The sequence below is a fragment of the Bubalus kerabau genome, chromosome 2 (genome assembly GCF_029407905.1).
Source record: "Bubalus kerabau isolate K-KA32 ecotype Philippines breed swamp buffalo chromosome 2, PCC_UOA_SB_1v2, whole genome shotgun sequence".
NCBI lineage: Eukaryota > Metazoa > Chordata > Mammalia > Artiodactyla > Bovidae > Bubalus > Bubalus kerabau.
This window is the reverse complement of record NC_073625.1, coordinates 116,263,392-116,284,700: the sequence shown is the minus strand read 5'-3', so window position 1 is coordinate 116,284,700 and position 21,309 is coordinate 116,263,392. Positions and strand designations below refer to the sequence as shown.

The 21,309-nt window shown below is 43.3% G+C and overlaps 1 long non-coding RNA gene across 1 annotated transcript; it reads left to right on the top strand.

Moving 5' to 3' along the window:
• The first annotated feature begins 661 nt into the window (after positions 1-661).
• Positions 662-8,696, top strand: LOC129643646 (uncharacterized). Its single transcript, XR_008710416.1, has 4 exons — positions 662-908; positions 5,038-5,148; positions 6,507-6,566; positions 8,495-8,696. It is a non-coding gene; the product is annotated as an uncharacterized LOC129643646 (long non-coding RNA).
• The last annotated feature ends 12,613 nt before the right edge of the window (positions 8,697-21,309 follow it).

The following is a 21,309-nucleotide window of genomic DNA, read 5'->3' as shown; positions in this document are numbered from 1 at the left end:
TTATGGCTATAGGGCTGTTTTAAAAACCAAAACCGTGAAGTCTGGGGACTGAATTCCACTCATTTGAATGTGAGCTGCCATTAATTTGTAGATTGAATTTGGGGCCCTAACAAGGCGCACATAAATTAGCTAATTAGTGCTAATGTCTGCAACTGCTCTCAGGACAATTACTCAGTGAGGGAGGCGTGCAAGCCTAAGAACGTTAAGTCAGGCTCTTCTTTTTCTTGGTCAGCTGCGTAAATGCGGGGCTGCAGAAAGCACAGGAACACACGTGAGTATACCACTACCATCCCAGAAGCTGCCACGCAAGTGGATGGGGCCAACACGGAGTTGCCAGAGACCAGAGAGCCTGTTGGCTTTGACCTCTCTGTGCTCGAGACACTTCTCCTTTTTGCGACCAGGAGCTTGGGATGCCTGCAGGAGAGATGAGGGAGTTCATCCAACTTGGGGTTGCAGGATGGAGCATCCAGGCACCTGGGAGCCCTTCATCCCAGACGCTTAGAGAAGGAAGCCCTTGCTCTAGGTGCTGGCTTCTCCTTCCACCTTGAGATGGTGGATCTCCCGAGTGTGGAGCCTGGGCCAGCAGCATCAGCATCACGTGGGAACTTAGAAATCCAGATTCTCAGCCTCACTCCAGGCCTACTGAATCACAGGCCGCACAGGTGGTGGGGACAGCACTCTGCTGCAGTGGTTCTGACGCACCCTCAGGTTTAAGAAGTTCCTCCCTGAGGGGGTCCTGGGATGGTAAGAGTGGCCTGCGTTCCAATGCTGGCTTCACAGTGGGTGGGACTAGGCTGAGCTCGGCACCTACATTTTGATTGTACAAAGGCTGGCTGGCTGTGTGTACCCTCCCTCCAGCTGCTTCCATTGCCTCACCCCATTCCCAGACCTGTCTTCCCACTGGATGGGTAAGTAACCTTGGATCCTAAAGAAATGAGTTCTGGTTTTGTTGCGCTGAGGTCCATTTTAAGAGCTCCCCAGTTATTCTGATGATCAGCCAGGTTTGGGGATGACGGGCTTAATATCTATGATCCTCAGTTTTCTAAACAGCGTGGCAGTATCTGCCCCGTGGGGTCGTTGTGGAGATTAAATGCACTAGTGCAGAAAAAGCACTTAACATCTGTCTAGCATGTGGTGAGTGCCAACAACAGCCGTGAGGGAGGATTTGCTGGGCGCCCTGAGGGGCACTGAAAAGGCCTGGACTTGGAGGGGCACCATGGTTGACCCTCCCCTTACCAGAAGTCTGGCCAACCTCCAGAAAAGGGGCTTTGGTCATCCCGCATGGTGACAATCTGCAGAGGCCTGGGGTACTGTGCTGGGCTCTCCACCAAGCCCAGGGAGGAATGCCCATGTTACGTTGAGTTAAGACTTGAGTTAGAATGAAATGAGAGAGGCGCAGACATCTTGGATTGCCAACTAAGAGCAGATGTGCTTGGCCTCTTGGTCTCATCAAATTCTTCTAAAACCGGTGAGGCAGGCATCATCATTGTCCACCTCGCACAGATAAAGATACAGAAGTGCAGAGATGTTCACCTGCTCTGAAGCCCAGGCTGGCTATCTTACACAAGTGGTGTTCAAATTGTGCTCTGCTCACCCCAAGCCATTGATGTCGCTTTACAGGGCACTGGAGGAGCGAGGAGGGCGTCCTGTAGACCAGCTTGGATGTCCCCCTCCCTCTTCAATTAAGCATAGCTTTTAACTTGTTTGGACCTTCAGATAGGACTCTGCCAGGATTTCCCAGCTAAAAAAGAAAAAAAAAAAATATATATATATATATATATATTTTAAACCACTGTCCCATCCATCTGCTTGAAGACTTCCAGTCAGTATCTGCCCCAGCCGGTCCTGGACCCAGTGCCACAGAACCTGAAAGTGAGGCTCTTTGGGCCTCAGCTTTAACTGAAGAATTACTATGAACAATACCAGATGCTTGTGTGAGCATCAGATAGAATTCCCATGCACTTTGAATTTGTAAAGGAAATTTCAAAGAGCTGATTCCACAACTCTTGGACTCCTCAGGCAGATTAGGGATATGAAAGTACTCAGGTTAGGGATATGAACTCTATTCCAGGTTAGAGTGTGGGGAAAGAGGGTGACTTGTGAGAAATCACAGATCTTGGAGAGATCTGTTGCCAGGCTAAGTCCTCATCCTACCATCTCTTTCACGTCCAACCTAGTGGTAAAGGCTTTCACGGGGCTAGTTGGAGAACTTCAAAGCATGTCAGTTACTGATTGCTACAAAACAAACCACCCCCCAAACTAGTGCCTTAAAACAGTAATCACAGATTTGTTCACATCTTTACAACTGGGACTGGGCTCAGTAGGGACATCTGTCCATGTTCCACATGGCTTGTTCACCCAGTTGGCAAGTTGGTGCTGGCTGACAGCGGGGAGGTCAGCCGGGGTCGTTGTGCAAGAGGGTTGGTTCTCCTCCATGTGGCTGCCTGGGCTTCCTCACAGCATGGATGCTGGGACTAACAGGGAGGAAGAGGGAAATGCCAGTCTTCTAAAGCGTGGGTTCACACCTGGCTGAGTCATTCCCAGCTGTGCCGTGGGAACAGTGAGGATCGTGGAAAGAAGTGGATTCCTCACTCCCGTCTGCCTAGGGCCTCATTTTAAGTGAAGAACCCGTTCCTCCCAGAGTGGATTAGCCCTGGGAATGACATTATTTCAAGGAAGTCTGTATGCTTGTCTGCCCCCTCCTCATCCCAAGGAATTCCTGGATTGGGTTCAAGTTATATTTCAACACCGGAGCCCCAAGATTCATATAGCAAAGACTCATAAACACAGAAGTAAAGCTCGGGTCCAGACCTTGTTGAACTTTTAAGTGGCCGGTAAAATCTAGGATTCTTCCGGTCATTAGTGCTATTCACCAGAGGTTTACATTTCATCTCCCAGTTACATCTTTTGCTTTGAAGTTAGGTGTAGGCTTGTGAAGTGGTTTTAAAATATCTAAGTATTCTTTGATACTGCTCCCTTCAGAAAGTAGAACTTTGCTTTGCCCATATAGTGTGGGCTGGAGTTAATGACTCACTTAGAATAAACAGAATATTCTGACTTTCAGAGAAGGTCCTAAAAGGTTTCGTGGCTTCTTCTTGGACTCTCTGTTGACATGCTTATTCCAAGGGAAGCCAGCTGCCATGTCATGAGAACACTCAAGGAGTACTTTAAAGTTTCATGTGGCGAGGACCTGAGGCCTCCTGCCAACAACCAGTCCTAAGCTGCCAGACATGTTAGTGAGCTGCCTTGCAAACAGACTCTCCAGCCCCTGTCAAGCCTCCAAATGCCTGCAGTTTTGTGAGAGGTCTGGGGCCAGAGCCACCCAGCTAATCTGGTCATAGATGCCTGACCCTCAGAAGCTATGTGAGATCATAAATGTTCGTTATTTTCAGCTACCAAGTTTTGGGGTTATTTGTTATACAGCAATTGATAACTAATACACCTATGATTTGCTTTGGCTTATAAAGAATGGACAGAAGTGTCATGTGTCATTTTCAGGAAGAAGAAACCTTAAGAACAAGGTACATGCCACTATATTCTTTTTCCAGACAAGTTCTAGATGGTGGCAGCTTCATCAGGCTGGCCCTGGAGTAAGGACCACGTGTGAGTCAGGGTCCAGCAGGGGAAAGATGACACAGGCAATAGGGGAATTGAGCGTTTAATGAGGTGTTAATCCACAAAGGTGTGGACAGCCTTAGCAGAAACTGGGGAAGGATGGTGAGACGTCCCGGCCAACATTACTACCCCCAAGCCTGAAGGGGCAGAGGATGGAGCAGTTGCTAGGATTTGGTGAGAGTTGTAGCTGGATGAGGGCCCCAGCAGGGCTATAGCTTTCTGTACAGAAATGCCACTATTCCAACTCACAGCCCTGCCAGGAGGGCTCTGGAGGAATGAACACCTGACCTTACCTCCTCCTGGGTCTTCCCCCTGGCCAACACATATAGTTTCAAATATTGGTTTTGCCAGTATTTAAATGACTGTTTATTTTAATACTATTTATTTGGCTGTGCCAGGTCTTGGTTGTGGCAGGCAGGATCTCTACTTGCAACCTGTGGGATCTAGTTCCCCAACCAGAGATCGAACCTGGGCCCCTTGCATTGGGAGCATGGAGTCTTAGTCACTGGACCACCAGGAAAGTCCCTCAGTGAGTCTTTAAAAATGGTACCAAACAGTTCTATTAGGTCTTTAGGGTCCCCTTGCATTGGGAGCATAGAGTCTTAGCCACTGGACCAACAGGGAAGTCCCTCAATGAGTCTTTAAAAATGGTACCAAAGAGTTCTATCTATTAGATATTTAGGGATACAATTTATAGCTTACTCATTTTGATAGTTCAGTGAGTGTTTTTCTTAAAATAGTTGTACTTATGAGGCCATCCTGAAGTTCTATGGAAGAGGTGGCCAGCATCTTCTTTAGATCCTTTTCCACAAGGAAGTCTTTCTTCCTTGTTTGATGGGGCTTTCCACATGCCTAGCGGCCAACCCCTGGCCTGCACTCTATGAGGCTTGCTCATGGAGGTTGTGGCCTCTGATTTCAGAAGAATACATCTTTTCCCAAATAATCTCGGGCCTTCCATCCTTCCATACTCACATATGATGGTCCAGTCTAGTCCTAAGTCCAGCTGGAGGACCTATACAACACCCCTTCCCCAGAGGTGCTTTAGCTACCCCTACTCTTGCATGGAAAATCCCATGGGTGGAGGAGCCTGGTAGGCTGCAGTCCATGGGGTCGCAAAGAGTCGGACACAACTGAGTGACTTCACTTTCACTTTTCACTTTCATGCATTGGAGAAGGCAATGGCAACCCACTCCAGTGTTCTTGCCTGGAGAATCCCAGGGTTGGGGGAGCCTGATGGGCTGCTGTCTATGGGGTCGCACAGAGTCAGACACGACTGAGGCGACTTAGCAGCAGTAGCAGCAGCAGCAGCAGGCTTTCAAGATCTAGGAGTCCTAGGCAGAGAAAGGGGCAACTGAGTAGGAAAGAGCTTATAGGATAATTGACTCAATGTGCAAAGTTCTTAGTGTGTGCTTGCTTTCACAGAGAGCCTGTGCCAGGTTGGCAGTTTCAAACCTCTCCTTAGAGCCTTATTATTCAAGTGACGTCAGCCCACCCAGTGTCCACCACCCAGGCATTTTCTCCCTAGGATTTCAGGTAGGTCATGGTCATGAATGCTAGAGATGCAAAGATCTTGCTTAAGTAAGTATTGGCTCTTGCCTAATGTGGTCACTCTTAATGTTTTTGTCTGTGTAAAACAGTGGCTTAACAGTAAGTTCAACTTATCTGTGTTCACCACATAATGTCAACTTAAAAAAAAATACTTGTCAACCAGAGCTTATATACACCCTCTTTTCTATATTTTAGAAGAATACATAATGTTCTGTCCTAAGACATTTAATATTGGAAAGAACAGTTCACTAATCTAGACTCTGAAAGCACTGAAAGAGAGAAAAAGAAAGATAAATTGCTCAGTCATGTCTGACTCTTTGTGACCTCATGGAATATAGCCTCTCAGTCTCCTCCATCCAAGGGTTTTTGCAGGCAAGAGTGCTGGAGTGGGTTGCCATTTCCTGCTCCAGGGGATTTTCCCGACCCAGGGGTCGAACCCAGGTCTCCCACATTGCAGGCAGACGCTTTACTGTCTGAGCCACCACGGAAGCACTGACCCAACATCAAAATTAAAGTAAAAGTGTGTCTGTGGGCATAGGGAGGTCCAAGTCAGCTGGCCCAGAGTTGCTCAGATGGGATAAAAACAGCTCATCTTCCTGGATCACCAATTCTGTTAGAAGTTTTAAGGGTGGGGGGAACACATTTTTATCTATAACACATTATGAAACAGACTGTAATTCACATGGACTTTAAATATAAATTGCAAATCTTCAAACACATTTTAGCTTACAGCTGGCCTTTTTGGGCTACAACATCTTCTCACCCACCTCCAGCTCGTATTCACGTGAGGGTGCTTTCGTGGCAAAACTGAAAAAGCACAGGATCTGAAAGCGCCTTGCTGGTGGTAGAGCTCCCCAGATGAGAAGAAGACTCGGCTAGGACCAGAAAATAAAATACCTGGACCCCTCTCTTGTCTGTTTACATAAATAACTTCCCCAGGTTGGGAGAGGATATCTTGCTGTGTGCTTTTATTTTTATAATGAGTGAAAAAAATTTTTTTGATGTGAACCATTTTTAAAGGCTTTATTGAATTTGTTACAATATTGCTTCTGTTTTATGTTTTGTTTTTTGGCCACAAGGCATGTGGGATCTTAGCTCTCTGCCAGGGATCAAATCCACACCCCCAAGTGTTAGAAAGTAAAGTCTTAACCCCTGGAGCCCCAGGGATGTGCTGTGCTTAGTCCCTCAGTTGTGTCCTGCTCTTGGCAACCCCATGGACTGTAGCCCTCCAGGCTCCACTGTCCATGAGGATTCTCCAGGCAAGAATACTGGTGTGGGTAGCCATGCTTTCCTCCAGGGGATCTTCCCAACCCAGTGACTGAAACCAGGTCTCCTCATTACAGGCAGATTCTTTACTGTCTGAGCCACCAGAGAAGCCCTTGGAGCCCCGGGGAAGTACCTTGGTATGTAATTTTATGGCAAATTCTTGGAGAGCCATCCAGGCCAATGAGTTTAACAGGATATCTTTATAAACTGTTTGAAGATAGTAAGGGATTCAAGTACCCAGTCCCAACTTGTGGCAGGGGTGAGCATGAGGGTGTGTTCCCCACACCAACAAGCAATTCTCCTGCACCAGTTGGGTGTCCTGCGATTCAACTCTATTCTGACACTGTCTGCCTGGAGATAGTACCAGCTTTCACAGGTTAAGGGCTCAGTCCCACAAGAGGCACACCCTCCCCCGCCCCCACCAACATTCCAGTCACAAATCTAGTTTGTATCTGTACTTCTGACCTCCTGCCTATAGATTGGAGGTTCTTATGACCCCCACTTGGGTTCAATCAATTTGCTAAAGGGGCTCACAGAACTCAGGGAAACATTTTACTTACTACATTACCAGTTTATTATGAAAGGAATCAAGATTGCTGGGAGAAATATCAATAACTTCAGATATGCAGATGACACCACCCTTATGGCAGAAAGTGAAGAGGAACTAAAAAGTCTCTTGATAAAAGTGAAAGTGGAGAGTGAAAAAGTTGGCTTAAAGCTCAACATTCAGAAAACAAAGATCATGGCATCCGGTCCCATCACTTCATGGGAAATAGATGGGGAAACAGTGGAAACAGTGTCAGACTTTATTTTTCTGGGCTCCAAAATCACTGCAGATGATGACTGCAGCCATGAAATTAAAAGACGCTTACTCCTTGGAAGGAAAGTTATGACCAACCTAGATAGCATATTGAAAAGCAGAGACATTACTTTGCCAACAAAGGTTCATCTAGTCAAGGCTATGGTTTTCCCAGTGGTCATGTATGGATGTGAGAGTTGGACTGTGAAGAAGGTTGAGCGCCGAAGAATTAATGCTTTTGAACTGTGGTGTTGGAGAAGACTCTTGAGAGTCCCTTGGACTGCAAGGAGATCCAACCAGTCCATTCTGAAGGAGATCAGCCCTGGAATTTCTTTGGAAGGAATGATGCTAAAGCTGAAACTCCAGTACTTTGGCCACCTCATGTGAAGAGTTGACTCACTGGAAAAGACTCTGATGCTGGGAGGGATTGGGGGCAAGAGGAGAAGGGGACGACAGAGGATAAGATGGCTGGATGGCATCACTGACTCCATGGACGTGAGTCTGGGTGAACTCCGGGAGTTGGTGATGGACAGGGAGGCCTGGCGTGCTGCAATTCATGGGGTTGCAAAGAGTCGGACACAACTGAGTGACTGATCTGATCTGATCTGATGAAAGGATATAACTCAGGAACAACCAGATGGAAGAGATGCACAGGGTAAGCCATAGGAAAGGGACCAGAGATTCTCTATCTCCCCCCATCTTCATGTGTTCACCAACTCCAAAGCTCTCTGAACCCTGTTCTTCTGGGGTTTTATGGAGGCTTCGTTACACAAGCAGGATTGATTAAATCAGGGTTGTTGGTGATTGAACTCAGTCTCTAGCCATCAGGGAGTAGTACTGAAACTTTCAACCCTTTAATCACAAGGTTGACTCCTCCAGTAGACAGCCCCCCATCTTTAGGTGCTTTCCAAAAGTTGCCTCATTAACATAAAATCAGTTGCGGTTGAAAGGGACTTACACATAACAAGATATCCACTTCACCGTTACGGCTCTGAAGCAATTTCAGAAACTGAGGATGAAAAACCAAATATTACAACAAAAGATGCTCTCATGATTCTTATAGCTCGGAAAATTCCAAGGGTTTGGGGAGCTCTGTTCCAGTCTTCAGTGTCCCTCAATGCCCATTACATGAAGATTCACATAAATTTCTGCTTGATTTTAGATCTCAAAAAGAGCTGCCTCCATAAAAGAATTAGTATGAATTCTTTTCTTATAGGACAATGAAAATTATGTAACTTACTCTGTTTCTTTCTGCTTTGTTCCCAGACAGCTTAGAACCAAATTGCTCAGGTCTTGTAATACGTTCTGCTCTGATGCCAGAAAATGCCTGCCTCCTCTGCCTCCTTCAGATGGACTCTGAGCTCTTTCATCCTTATATGTCAAGTCTTGTTCTGTGTTGCAAACAGTCAGCCAACTTAGGAAGCAAGCACGGCACAGATTTTAATGTAAATATTTTTTTCAATCAGCATTTTAATGAATGTGATCAATGTACACCAAAATTCAGATGCAAGGCCAAAAATTATAAACACAGACAAAAAGATAAGTCAAGCATTAGAGAGGAACAACTGATGAATATTGTTTTAAAACAGAAAAACCTATATAAATTCATATTGCTATAAATAATACTACAATGAATAACTATGTGCATAATTCTCTGATTAGTTCTCTAAAGTATATTTCTGTAGGTAAAGTTATTGCCCTAATGGCATAACTATTTTCAGTGAAAGGTGCTCAGTCATGTCCAACTTTTTCCGACCCCATGGACTATACAGTCCATGGAATTCTTCAGGCCAGAATACTGGAGTGTGTAGCCTTTCCCTTCTCCGGGGATCTTCCCAACCCAAGAATTGAACCCAGGTCTCCCTCATTGCAGGCAAATTCTTTACCAAGTGAGCCACAAGGGAAGCCCAACTATTTTCAATGGCAAGTTAATTTTCTATGGATATAGGATACTTGGGGTCACACACAAGGCTGTACAGCATCATGGCTGAGACTGTGGACTCCAGGGTTCAAATTCTGGCTCCACTACTGAGTAAAATTAAAACCAGGCTATTCACCCTCTAGTTTGCTTTAGGAAATAGTGGTAAACACAGCGATCTACTCAGTTCAGTTCAGTTCAGTCACTCAGTCTGACTCTTTGTGACCCCATGGACTGCAGTATGCCAGGCTTCCCTGCTGCTGCTGCTGCTGCTAAGTTTCTTCAGTCCATCACCAACTCCTGGAGCTTACTCAAACTCATGTCCATTGAGTTGGTGATGCCATCCAACCATCTCATCCTCTGTCGTCCCCTTCTTCTCCTGCCTTCAATCTTTCCCAGCATCAGGGTCTTTTCAAATGAGTCAGTTCTTCACATCAAGTGGCCAAAGTATTAGAGTTTCCACTTCAGCATCAGTCCTTCCAATGAATATTCAGGACTGATTTCCTTTAGGATGGACTGATTGGATCTCCTTGCTGTCCAAGGGACTCTCAAGAGTCTTCTCCAACACCATAGTTCAAAAGCATCAATTCTTCGGCCCTCAACTTTCTTTATAGTCCAACTCTCACATCCATACATGACCACTGGAAAAACCATAGCCTTGACTAGATGGACCTTTTTTGGCAAAGTAATGTCTCTGCTTTTTAATATGCTGTTTAGGTTGGTCATAACTTTTCTTCCAAGGAGCAAGCATCTTTTAATTTCATGACTGCAGTCACTATCTGCCATGATTTTGCAGTGGTCTACTCAGCAAAAGGTAAAACAGAAAAGAAAGAGCAAGGATACATAAAAGCTAGAAAGCATAAAACAAAATGAGTGAAGCAAACCCAAATGAAGCTATTATGAAAATAATTATAAATGAGTTAAACTTGCTAGAGTAAAAGAGAGTGGTTCTCAAAATTGGGTCAGGAGTCAAGAAACTGTTCCCTCAACTTCAGCTAACTCTTTACTATGAAATCCGGTCACCATGCACAGCTCCTGTGTCAGGGCTCTTGTCTTGTAGGTGGTCACTAAATCCAACGGAGTCTCTTCAGCCCTTGTCTTTCTTAACTTCTTGGAAATATTTGATGTTGCAAGCCACGCCCTTCCCCTCTATACACGCTCTTTCCTCAGCTTCTAGAAGGCTGCATTTCCTCCATTTTCTTCCTGTCTTGTAGGCTTTTCCTTGTAAGTGTCTTCAGCCCATCCCTTTAGTGTTGGCACTGTTCCTCAGGGTGTGCCCTGGGTGCTTTTCTTTCTCCCTCCACATATTCTCTCTGTAAGATCTCCACCACTCCCAAAGCTCTGATTATAACCCGTATGCTGATGGATCCCAAATCTAGAATTCCAGTCCAGGTCTCAGGAGCAATTCTGAGCTGTAAATCTGTATATCTAATTGCATATTGGCTATTTCCATCTGGGAATTTTGGAGGAACCTCAAATTCAACTTTATCCAACTTAATTCATAATTTTTCTCCTATCTTTCTCCTGATGCTAGTAAATGGCACCCCCTGGTTGCTAAAGTCAGAAACCTAGGGTCCAACTTTGACTCCCCTCTCCCTTACCACCCCTGATTCAAATGAAACAGTCTCTCCTAAATATTTTCCAGATCCATTTGCTTGTCTGAGTCCACAGGGTCAACACCCTCTTGTGGCTCACTACCCTTTCTTGTCTGGCTTATTGAAGAGCTTCCTGAATTATTTCTCTACCTTGAGTCATGCTATACTTCAAACCAATGTCCATTGTGCTCCAGGGTGCTTCCTCTAGAGCAAAAAATTTGACCATGGAACACCCATGCTTAACATCCTTCAGTGACAAGGCCCTTGGTGACCTGCCACTGAATTTCTTTTGTCTTGAATGTGCATTGCTCTTCTTACATTCAGGCCTTTGCACTCGCTGTTCTTTCTCCCGAAAATATTATTTGCAATTCTTTTCTTAGCTTACCTCCTCTCATTCTTCAGGTCTCAGATTAAATGTCACTTTCTCAGGAAACTCTAAAGTAGGTTAGGCTTCCTGGCCATGTGCTTCATTATCACCATACAATTTCTCTACCACTTATCACAAAAGTGTTGCAATTTCTTAATTGTCGGTTTCCCCATTGAGCTGCAAGGTCCATCAAGATGGGAACTGTGTCCATCTCTTTCACCACCATGCACCCAGAATATGCCCAGTAATAATCATTAGATGCTCAATAAATAGTTACTGACCACATGGACAGATATACAAGAAAATGTATATCTTAAGATTGCTCAGAGTGGCAGAAAAACTTGGAAAATGCCTAATTTTCTAACAGGAGAGGACTAGTTCAGTGAAGTATGAGTCTTCATATTTTAAATTTCCCAGTCCAGTTACTAGGAAAATTATGGTTAAAAAAATGTGAATGACATATGGAAAGACGTTTCTCATATATTGTTAAGTGAAAACAGCAGTATTACATGTGTAGATGTCTAGTGTGATCTTATTCTTGCCCTTGTGTCTATGATTTTCCCTTCTCATTCTTCATCTCTTTCATCTACCTTTGTATTTATTTCATTCTTTTTCTTCTTAGCTGGTTTTCATCCTATGACTATCTGCTTATGTTTTATGAAAGACGTCTCTTCTTCCATCCTTTTGAGGCTGCCCAGCAATTGCTCGGCATTTTCCTTCTGTATCCTGTAGCAGTCTACATTTTCAGAGATTTGTCCCTTCCTCCTCTTGTTCAGGGATCAAGAGGTTTGTCCTTCTAAAAAAAAATTTAGTAGAATTTTTTCATGGGTTCCATTTTTTTCTCCTTTTACTTACTTGGATTGAATGAAACAATGCCATCAGCTTGGCCCAACACTTTCTGCTTGGGAGATAATAGCATCCTTTTCTTAGATCAACAGCTTGAGAGGAGGTTGGTGTGAATGGTTCCCAGTCAAATTCTGAGTCCTAGGGGACTCTATAGACAGCTTTGCTCACTAAAGTGACATCTCCTTCAACACCTACCTCCTGGCTCTTTGATTCTGTGACCCTATATGGTATGTAACAACTTCAATTCCTTTTCCACTAAAAGGAAACAGGGCCTCTAGGGAACATGGCTGATTCCAGGTCTGGATGGGAAATACACAAGATAAGCCTAAACATCTTGTCACACCAGATAGCGAGGATTGTACATCAGAAGGATTCAGGAACTAATGTGAGGGGTTTCCATTGGCCAATGGTGGATAATTTGAACATAAATGAGTATAACCGCAATGGATTGAAACACTGAAATAATTAAATCCATGCATTCACAATAAACCCTTTCCTGGCAAAGCTCTAGTTGGTCTCTGTGGGAGGGTGCTAGAGACTAACTCATTGTTTTTAAAATTAATAAATAAGATAAATTAAGCAGTTATGGTGCCTTTGCTTTTTTGAACTGTATCATGTAGAAGCCAAATACAGATTGTGGTAAGTTTCTCTTTATAGAAAGAAATAAAAAATAAAAATTATAAAGTTTCTCTTTATTACAGTTAGTAAATGAAGAAGGACGGATAGACTTAGAACCATTTTGCAACCTCCGCTGTATCAACGGGCCTAGGCTTTGACCATCAACAGCCGTCAACATCACAAAGAAGAGATGCAACCAGACAGTAAGGGACTCCTGGGGGAAGAAAGCAGCAGCACCTAGAAGGTAGTCTTGCCAAAAAAATCTAACAAACCCGATTAGGCCTCCAGATTCAACTTCCTTTTATAGGAATTTCAGGGGATAGAGGAGCATGCTAAGCATTTCAGCACCACCAACATGAGGATGCAATCATCAAAATCCAGATGGTGGGAAACTGCCTATTCCCTTCCACAAACAATTTTCCTGGAAAAAGAAAAAAAAAAATATATATATATATATATATATATACACACACACACACACACATATGAGAAATGGTAAAGGGAAAATGTATAACAGATAGTATTATCACCATTTTCAATGTATACACCTTATTTAAACAAGGTTACCATTCCTTTCTCCAAGAGATCTTCCCACCCCAGGGATCAAACCCAGGTCACCTGCATTGCAGGCAGATTCTTTACCAACTGAGCCACCTGGGAAACATTTAGTTAAACAAGCAAACTGTTAAATAAATCAAGACTTCCCTGGTGGTTCAGTGATTAAGACTCTGTGCTTCCAATGCCTGGGGTGCAGGTTCAATCCCTGGTCAGAGAACTAAGATGACACATGCTGTGTGGCCAAATTTTTTTTTTTAATCATAATCTTTATGAAACAATTGAAAAATTGAGCACTGATTGGATTTCTTTACAATGTTAAGAAATTACATTAACTTTTGGGTGGTGATAATGATATTTTATTAATGTGAAAAAGTCTTTATTTTTGCAGATGAAATGATATGGTGTTTGGAGTCTGTTTCAAAATATATGGAGATAGTGAATGAAATAGAAAAGAAAAAAGTTTGGCCATGAGTTGATAGTTGTTGAACTGGGTGATGGGAACACAGAGGCTATTATAACATTAGACTATTCTGCTAATTTTGTACATGTGATAGTCTCTATAATGAAAGTTTTTAAAATTGCAACTATCAAAAAAATTCACTTAATCACCCAGTAAACACTGCCTCTATCCTTATAGCATGTTAGAATCCTTCCAGCTCTCTCGAAACTACAGTAGATCCCATTCCATCACAATTATGTTCTTGCATCAGTACCTATGGCTAAAATCAACTCAAGTCAGAACTACCTTGAAAATCTTTTAAATTTCCCACAAAATAAGTAATTAAAGCATCCTCTGGATACTCTGTAGAGTGATTCTTATGAACATGAGCATTTGAAAAAAAAAAAACTGAGGAAAAAAATCTAAAGGAAGACTCAATAATTTGGAATACTTCCTTCGTTTTCCTGAACACCACTTTTTCTTGATTCTCCCCTTTCCTTACTAGCCACTTGCACTTTTCCCATCCTCCTCCTCTCCACGTTAGAGTGTCCCAGGCTTCAGTTCTTGAATTTTTCTTTTCTATCTGCCCTAACTTCCTAGTGAATTCATTGGCTCAGGGCTTTAATTAATGTCCATAAACTGATAACTCCCATGTTTCCATCTCTAGCCAGAATCAATCCTTGAACTCCAGACTCATTTATTGAACTGTCTACTTAATTTGCCCATCTGGGCATCTAATAGGTATCTCAACAGATTCAAAGCAGATTTTTTAAATTATTTATTTTTATTTTACTATGGTCTTTTTTGAAGTGTAGTTGATTTACAGTATTTTGTTGGTTTCAGGTTTACAACATAATGATGATGATGATTACAGTACCAATGACTGTTATTTGTGGTGTTTTTGATGATAGTCATTCTGACCCGAGTGAGGTGATATCTCATTATGGTTTTGATTTACATTTCTCTGATGATTAGCAATGTTGAGCATCTTTTCATGTGCCTGTTGACCATCTATGTCACCTTTGGAAAAATGTCTATTTAGGTCTTCTGCCCATTAAAAAAAAAAAACTTATTTCTTTGTTTGACCACACTGGGTCTTAGTTGCAGCATGTGGAATCTAGTTCTGTGACCAGGGACTGAACCTGGGCCCTCTGCATTGGGAGAGCAGTGTCTTAGCTGCTGGACCACCAGAAAAGTCCTGCCCATTTTTTAATCCAGTTGTTTGGTTTTTTGATGTTGAGTTACATGAGTTGTTTATATATTTTAGATACTAACCCCTTATTAGTCATATCATTTGCAAAAGTGTTCTCCCATTCAGCAAGTTGTCTTTTCATTTTGTCAGTGGTTGGCATGCAAAAGCTTTTAAATTGAACTGAATTTTGTCTATTTTTGCTTTTGTTTCCTTTGTTTTAGGAGACAGATCCAAAAAAAAGACTGTTACATTTTATGTCAAAGAGTGTTCTGCCTATTTTCTTTGAAAAGCTTAATGGTTTCTGGTCTTTAATTCATTTTGAGTTTATTTTTGTATATGGTGTGAGAAAACTATAATGTCATCTTCTACATACAGTTGTTTGGTTTTCCCAGCACCGCTTATTGAAGAGACTGTCTTTTCTCCATTGTGTATTCTTGCCTCCTTTGGTATAGGTTAATTGGCCACTGGTGTGTGGGTTTATTTCTGGGCTCTCTATTCTGTTCCATTGATCTGTGTGTTTCTGTGTGTTTTCTGATCTGTTTTTGTGCCGGTATATACTGTCTGATTACTGTAGCTTTGTAGTATGATCTGAAGTTAGGGAGCATGTTGCCTCTAGCTTTGTTCTTTTTTCTGAAGCTTGCTTTGGCTGTTCAGGGTCTGTATAAATGTTAAGATTGTTTGTTTTGGTTCTGTCACAATTCTTGATTTCTGAACCTTCCCCATCTTACTCCTCCCCCAGCATTCCTCTTTCTTCTTAATGGCACCAGTTGCTCAGGCCAAAAACTCTGGAATTGTCCTTAATGACTTTTTTTTGTTCCCATATTTATTCTTTCATTAAATCCTATTTACCTTTAAAATAAATCCTGAACCCAGTCACTTCTTACCATTTTTGCCTGTATTATTTCTATTGTTTTGTAACTGGTGTCCTGGCTTCCAGCCTTGGCCCACAGACCATTTCTTTTTAAACCTAGCAACCACGTGGTCTTATATCCGATCATGTTACTCCTCCTGTCCAAATCTGCCCACCATGTTCCACCTCACAGTAAATACCGAAGTCTTAAAATGACCTGCAGAACCCTTCAAGTGACTGTGAAATGAGCTTCACTATGTTCCGTGAATCAGCCATCCCTCTGACCTCCTGTCGTACTATTCTCTGCCTCGCTGACTTTGCTTCAGTCCCATGGACTTTACTGCTGTTCTTCAAACACATCAAGCACACTGCCACCCCAAGACTTCTACCTTCTATCACTTCTCTGCTCAAATGTTGTATTATAACCTCCCGTCACACAGACTTACACACCCCTCAGCACTTCCTGGTGGCTTAGATGGTAAAGAATCCACCTGCAATGCCGGAAACCCGAGTTTGATCCCTGGGTTGGGAAGATCCCTGGAGAAGGGAATGGCTACCCACTCCAGTATTCTTGCCTGGAGAATTCCATGGACAGAGGAACCTGATGGGCTACAGTCCATGGGGTCACAAAGAGTCAGACATGACTGAAAGACTAACACTTCTTTTTCTTCTCTATAGCACTTGTCTTCTAATAAACTATACAATTCTTTTTTTTTTTTAATTAAAAATAGGAAAAATATTCTCAGACATAAAACTGAAATACAGACAGGTAAATTTGAATACATATAACCTAAAATATTAATCTAAAATAATAAACACAATAAAAGGACAAAATCAAACTTGTAAAGTTTTGCTTTGAATATAACAACAGAGGGTTGATCTTTTAAAAAATATTTGCCAATAGTAAAATAGTATAACCTTATTTAAAATTGGAAATAAAATATGAATAAATAATTTTGAAGCATTTCCTTTATTTTAAAAATTTTATTGGAGTATAGTTGATTTACATTGTGTTAGCAAAGTGAATCAGTTATACATATACACATATCCAGTCTTTTTTAGATTCTTTTCCCATATAGGTCATTACAGAGTATCAAGTAGAGTTCCCTGTGCTGTATAGTAGGTCCTTATTAGTTATTTATTTTATTGAGAGACCCAGAGTTAGGAACCAGCTAAGCCATGCTTGGACTCTGACCCCCAGGAACTGTGAGAAAATAAATGTTTTAAGCCCTTAAGTTTTGTGGTAATTTGCTACACAGCAAATTAGTTAACTAAGAGCTTGGTTTAGTGACTGGACCAGAAATTCCTTGAAGCAGTGACTATTCAGCACTTGTCAGATAAGTGTTTTTTTTTTTTTAAATCCCTGGATGACTTAGAGTTTTAATCTTTTTCTGTGTCTGCATGTATTTTGGGGGCGGGGAAAGCTCCCTCCAGCGGCTGCTAACCAGGTGCTACTTTAAATGTAATGTCTGTATCTCAGCCTTGCCCTCAGTCCTAATACCTCCACCTCATTTTTGTGAATCTCCCTGTGGTTGTGATAACATGGACAAGAGTGAAGTTTCCTAAACAAGCGATCACTTTCCACCCTGTCTAGGATGCACAGTTCAAGGAGGGGGATAAGCAGAGAGAGGATGAACTATTATCAGTAACAATGGCCCCTTGATTAGAAATTGGAATGCTGCTCCTCTTAAAGCATTAACCTGTAGTTAACAATCACAAGTTTTTACAGATCAAGCTGCTTGACTATTTCCCGCTTGATTTTAAGATGCACTTCCCTAGAGGTGCAGTCAGCAGGAAACAATCTTCCCAGTCTAAATGATGCATCATAGAGGGGACTTTTCTAGAGCCACTAAATAATGCCAGCTCCCAGGTTGCCAGCATTTAATCCCTCACTTTGAATCTCAGCCAGAGAATGTGATAAATACAAGGGATTCAACACATCAACGATTGGGTGCAAACACTTGATTTTTCCATGTGCACATTTTGATACAGGCAATGCTTATACTGAGACATAGAGAATCCTTTTCATCAGAGAGCTGACTGAGCCTCAAAGTTAAAATTCCTTATTGTACCAGTCAGAGACTCAGGGAGAGCTGTTCGGCTCTGCCAAGTCATGTGGTCAGCGGCTAAGATGACAGGGAAACTAAAAAGCAATGGATGTGAACACTTCCCTATATACCAGCTTCTAGGGGAAAGATGAGAGCGCCCAGGAGAAAGGTGGTTAGGTCAGAATCTTTTCATTCAACCCCACATTCTATATTCCAAGAAAGGATTTCTACTCTCTATAGGGTGTGTTCTAGGGCCCTAGGGATTGGGAGAACACAGCTGCATGGCTTTTTTTTACTCAAATTTGTATGCTTCTCCAGCAGATGATTGCTAACACTGGCAGGGCTGGACAAGCCTAGTTCTAATTTCTTAAGGCACGCACACACACACACACACACACACATTAAAGATTTTCTAAGCTGCTTCTGAGGAGGAGGAAAAGGGCTTGGTAATGCATCACCCAGGTTGGTAAAACTGAAATTATGCAAAGGTGTCGGGGGTCAGGCTGGAGACCTGAGACATGAGAATGGATTTATGAGGGGCCCTCCCTGGAGGTGGGGTGGGTTAGTGCAGTTAATATTGGGGAACCCCTGAGTTGGGGGAGGCAACTCTGTGGAGGGATGCTTCCTGATGCTCAGGGAATTCTTGGCAATGAGAGCGTTTGGGGTGGTCAGTTAGCAGTGGATCTAAGACTTCATGTAGGTTGAGCTGTCTTTATTCCTACAGATCCCCTGAAGGAGGGCATGAAAATACAATCCAGTATTATTGGGCTTCCTGGGTTTGATCCCTGGGTTGGGAAGATCCCCTGGAGGAGGGCATGGCAACCCACTTCAGTATTATTGCCTGGAGAATCCCCATGGACAGAGGAGCCTGCCAGGCTACAGTCCATGTGGTCGCAAAGAGTCGGACACGACTGAGTGACTAAGCACAGCACAACGCCCTAGATTAACATGTAACGTTCTCCAGAAAGTTTTCCTCTGCTAGTATCTGAAGCTCTAGGAAAACCAAAATCTGTAAATAAATATTTTACGTATTTATTTTTAAGTAGTATCAATGGTCTCTGGAGTTCTCTCTGGGCCCCGATTAGTATTAGATTCATTCATTCATTTTATATATCCGTTGAATACATTTCTTGAGCACCCCCATCCTGTTGGATGTTGTTCTAGGCTTTGAGGTCACCAGGTGTAGAAGTCCCATGAGATCTGTGCCTTCATGGAGTTTCCTTTTGTGTGGGGATGGCAGGGACCTAGCACCATCCAGAAGAATGAGTCTGCTGGCTCATCAACTTCTGTGGGCAGTTTTATTCCAAGAGTCAGCACAGATGTGATTTCCCCAGTGGGCAGCTATTCTTGACTACAAACAGCTGTGAATCAGCATGTCAAAAGCCTTCTTAAAGGAACGCAGTCTTGTCTGAGACTGTGGAAGCTCCAGAGAAAGAGGTTTTTGTCCAGGCCTGGGGAGGCTGTGTGTTGGCACAGCCAAGGGCACCCAAGAGAAACCCTCAAAACACCTAGGGGTGAGTGTAGCTTGACCACCACCCTAATTTTGTCATCAGAGATGTACGACACCTCTCAACCTACGCCCTACCGTCACTCCACCATCGTAGCTGGGTCAGCAGACCTGAGGCACAAGGTCCTCTGAGAATCAGGACTACGGATAAAAACAACTCGTCCACTGATTGCGGAATGGAGCTTTGTGATATGGTAGAATTTAAGCAAACTGGCTTGTTCTGAAATGATGTCTGAGAGGAACATGGTTTAGAATGGCAATTCTCAAACCTTCAACAACAGAGCTTCTCACCTCCGGCTGCACATTGACCCAGAGAATTAAATAAATGATGGATGCCTGACCCAATCGCAGCCCAGCTGGGAGCCTCTGCTGTGGCCTGCTCTGAACCAGATGCTGGGTGACCTGCTAAAGGGCAAAGGTAAGTTAAACAGGCCGCTGGCAGAGGGCCTTCCAAGCTCACCACTAAACTGGTCAATAGGTGTACATTTCAAAAGCCAATTTCCAAAAGTTCACGTCATCTTTCTTGTGGCTAGAAACGTTTAAAATTGTAAAAGCAAATTTTTATTTCCAAAGCAGCTTTGAAGTTTGAATTTTAAAGCTGGCAAGCTGTGCAGTCCTGCAGAAGGGAATATTTTAAATTCCTGGAGAGCATGTCAGGATTTCAAAGGCTAATAATAATAGGTGAAAGCTGACTGATGTCTAGTGCCAAGCAGGCCACAAGGTTTAACAGGATCCTAGTCACCAAAAACCTCTGGACCCTCCCTTGGTGTTCTCCGTAGAAATAGACAATTATGGATTTGGAAGGCCAGCCCTTACCCGGCACACGAATCTCTGGACCATCTCTGCTGGAAGGAACGTCACTGCTAGAACAAGTTACAGACAGAAATACCATTTTCTAGAACACTCTGCACCACTTTAATGTATCTGGGTTAGTGTAAGGACGGCATTATCTTTGGGTTGGCCTGAAAGCAGCAGATGTATCTCAACAGTCTCTGGATGGCGTGTCCACTCCCCAAGTCCTCCTCTAGCCCACACCCTCAGTTTCTCTGACCGTTCTGGGTGTAAGATGTCTTCCAGATTCCTCACTACTTGGCTGTTCTCTCAAGTTTGTCAACATGCTTCTCAAACGATGACAACCGGGACTGAGCACAGGGTGTGAAAGCGGGTGCGTCAAGTGCCAGGACAAGACTCAGACACAAGACCACCATGGTCTAGCGCCTCCGTAATTACAGGAGCAGGCCGGCCCACACTGGGTCAGCGTGGGGACTCTGGCATAGTCCCAGATAGACCCGGGAGAGGCACAGACCTTGGGTGACCATAACTGTGTGATCAAGAAGGATGGACAGGATTTAGCACCACTTTGTAACCAAGGATTACACACAAATGCTACTCTGTAATTTTAGATCACTCCTTTAATTTTCTTTAGTAAACATCTAGAAAATGTGTGGTCTGCCCTTTGTATTGTCTTTGCATATGGAAAAGAGGGAGGCCCACAGATGGAAAAGAAGGAAAAGCCAGGTAGGAAAGTGCTCCCTGTGCTCTGGGCAGGAAGGACCTTGTCGACCTCTGGCGTGTGGGCTGAGAAGTCAGAGGCTGTGATGTCAAACAAAAGTTATTGAGAGGACTGGGTGGTGCTCTAAAGCTAATGGAACAATCTGGAAGCAGGGAGGGATTGAGACCAAATAATGAGTACTGGTGTTAGTTCCCTATCCCCTTCCGAGAACAGTGGAAGCTCAGTGTTTCAGGAGAGCATGGAGGAGGCAGAGGTGGCGCCCCAAATATATTCACCAAAAGTCACTTTTCTTGGAGAAGGAAGAAGACAGTTATTTCAAGTCCCTTGCTCACCTGTTTCTGTCTTATGCCAGAGAGTCTGGGCTTTAAAGAATGCCTTAAAGGGTGTCTTGTCTTGGAGAGAGACAAGCTCAGGGTAATTTCCAAGGGTAGAAGACCAGAGGCAGCTTTGTCCTTCACCAGGTGGAGGCTGCTCGGAGAGCAGCAGCCTGGAGGTGAGCAAGCATAGAGTTTCCTCCTGTCGGAGCCAGAAAGAGGAACTGTAATTAGAAGTGATGTAATCATTATGCTTGCTTGTAGTTTCTGCAGTTGTAATAGTTGAACCTGGAGAGTCTCCCTTTACAGAGAACAT